Raw genomic sequence first — 2,755 nt, 5'->3', positions numbered from 1 at the left:
TCAAAGTACAAGGTAAAGTAGGCTGTAGTGATGGAGTATACAGGGTGGTCGGGTGGCACATTGTCAAAGTACAAGGTAAAGTAGGCTGTAGTGATGGGGTATACAGGGTGGTCGGGTGGCACAGTGTCAAAGTACAAGGTAAAGTAGGCTGTAGTGATGGGGTATACAGGGTGGTCGGGTGGCACAGTGTCAAAGTACAAGGTAAAGTAGGCTGTAGTGATGGAGTATACAGGGTGGTCGGGTGGCACAGATGGGGTATACAGGGTGGTCGGGTGGCACAGTGTCAAAGTACAAGGTAAAGTAGGCTGTAGTGATGGGGTATACAGGGTGGTCGGGTGGCACAGATGGAGTATACAGGGTGGTCGGGTGGCACAGATGGAGTATACAGGGTGGTCGGGTGGCAACAGTGTCAAAGTACAAGGTAAAGTAGGCTGTAGTGATAGAGTATACAGGGTGGTCGGGTGGCACAGATGGGGTATACAGGGTGGTTGGGTGGCACAGTGTCAAAGTACAAGGTAAAATAGGCTATAGTGATGGAGTATACAGGGTGGTCGGGTGGCACAGATGGGGTATACAGGGTGGTCGGGTGGCACAGATGGAGTATACAGGGTGGTCGGGTGGCACAGATGGAGTATACAGGGTGGTCGGGTGGCACAGTGTCAAAGTACAAGGTAAAGTAGGCTGTAGTGATGGGGTATACAGGGTGGTCGGGTGGCACAGTGTCAAAGTACAAGGTAAAGTAGGCTGTAGTGATGGAGTATACAGGGTGGTCGGGTGGCACAGTGTCAAAGTACAAGGTAAAGTAGGCTGTAGTGATGGGGTATACAGGGTGGTCGGGTGGCACAGTGTCAAAGTACAAGGTAAAATAGGCTGTAGGGATGGGGTATACAGGGTGGTCGGGTGGCACAGATGGGGTATACAGGGTGGTCGGGTGGCACAGTGTCAAAGTACAAGGTAAAGTAGGCTGTAGGGATGGGGTATACAGGGTGGTCGGGTGGCACAGTGGTAACATGCTTGCCTTTTACCTGTAGGGGGCTGAGACTCAATTCCCCGATCTGATGTGTATCAGGTATGGTGGTCACCTGCCTGACCACGTGAACTTTCTCTGGGTAATCTGGTATCCTCCCACAGTAAAACCCCTCGCCCTTCCATTCAGGCCAACAAAAGTGATTATATCAATTGTTATATATGAAATAAATGAAGTTTTCAATTTTTACAATCGGTTTACAGTGTTAAGTACAGATTACCTACATACTTCTTGTAACATTGTTCTGTGATTTCAGAGTTTATTAGAAAGGAAGAAAACCAGGACAGGAATGATGAAGCTCAGTCAAAGTCGTGGAGGTGGACTGGTCATCTCACAAAAACAAGGTTAGTGGTTCATCTCACAGAAACTAGGTCACTGGTTCATCTCACAAAAACAAGGTTAGTGGTTCATCTCACAGAAACTAGGTCACTGGTTCACCTCACAGAAACTATGTCACTGGTCATCTCACAAAAACAAGGTTAGTGGTTCATCTCACAGAAGCTAGGTCACTGGTTCATCTCACAAAAAAGAAGGTTAGTGGTTCATCTCACAGAAACTAGGTCACTTGTTCATCTCACAAAAAAGGTTAGTGGTTCATCTCACAGAAGCTAGGTCACTGGTTCATCTCACAAAAAAGAAGGTTAGTGGTTCATCTCACAGAAACTATGTCACTATTTCACCTCACAGAAACTAGGTCACTGGTCATCTCACAAAAACAAGGTAAGTGGTTCATCTCACAGAAACTAGGTCACAGGTTCACCTCACAAAAACTAGGTCACTGGTTCACCTCAGAGAAACTTGGTCACAGGTTCACCTCACAGAAACTTGGTCACAGGTTCACCTCACAGAAATAGGTCAATGGTTCACCTCACAGAAACTTGGTCACAGGTTCACCTCAGAGAAACTAGGTCACTGGTTCACCTCACAGAAACTTGGTCACAGGTTCACCTCACAGAAACTAGGTCACTGGTTCACCTCACAGAAACTAGGTCACTGGTTCACCTCACAGAAACTTGGTCACTGGTTCACCTCACAGACACTTGGTCACAGGTTCACCTCACAGAAACTAGGTCACTGGTTCACCTCACAGAAACTAGGTCACTGGTTCACCTCACAGAAACTTGATCACAGGTTCACCTCACAGAAACTAGGTCACTGGTTCACCTTACAGAAACTAGGTCACTGGTTCAACTCACAGAAACTAGGTCAGTGTTATTGATTATCTCATACAAACCAGGTGTTTTGATTGCTGTAATCTGTGTATTCTGTTACAATTGTATTAGATATTTTGTATAATACGAGTGTATTTTCAGTATTATAAGATCTTTTCTGTAATATTGGTCCTGTATGCCTTGTGTACTGTTACTTTTAGTTTGTAATGCATGTGTGAAGTATTGGAATTATTGTATTGTTACAGTTCTGTGTTGTCTGATATGTAATGTATCCTATTGGGTGTTTAACCAGAGATAGTTGTTGGTGTTTGTCTGACCTTGTATAACGTCTCCTTGTAACCACCACAGTGAGCCAGGTACTTGGAGACAACATGGGAGTGCCCCCTACCGCCCAGGCCATGGCTGACCTACAGGCACTAGCCGGAGCATTGCTGGACACAGTCAATGATAAGAACATGGCACTGTCCCACCAACGCAAGACCAACAAGTAAGATCTCTGTCGTTTTCTGACATCCTTTCTGCTATACTCATGAAATACTGGGGGAAATTTTTTAAA

General features: G+C 45.7%; 1 long non-coding RNA gene across 1 annotated transcript; it reads left to right on the top strand.

Annotated features, from left to right (window-relative positions):
- Positions 1-398: 398 nt before the first annotated feature.
- LOC117320316 lies at positions 399-2,680 on the top strand. The gene is made up of 3 exons (XR_004531005.1): positions 399-421; positions 1,284-1,371; positions 2,548-2,680. It is a non-coding gene; the product is annotated as an uncharacterized LOC117320316 (long non-coding RNA).
- Positions 2,681-2,755: the final 75 nt, after the last annotated feature.

This window comes from Pecten maximus, unplaced genomic scaffold (assembly GCF_902652985.1).
Source record: "Pecten maximus unplaced genomic scaffold, xPecMax1.1, whole genome shotgun sequence".
Classification (NCBI taxonomy): Eukaryota; Metazoa; Mollusca; class Bivalvia; order Pectinida; family Pectinidae; genus Pecten; species Pecten maximus.
Note: the sequence above shows the minus strand (reverse complement) of the source record. Positions and strands in the feature narration are given on the sequence as shown.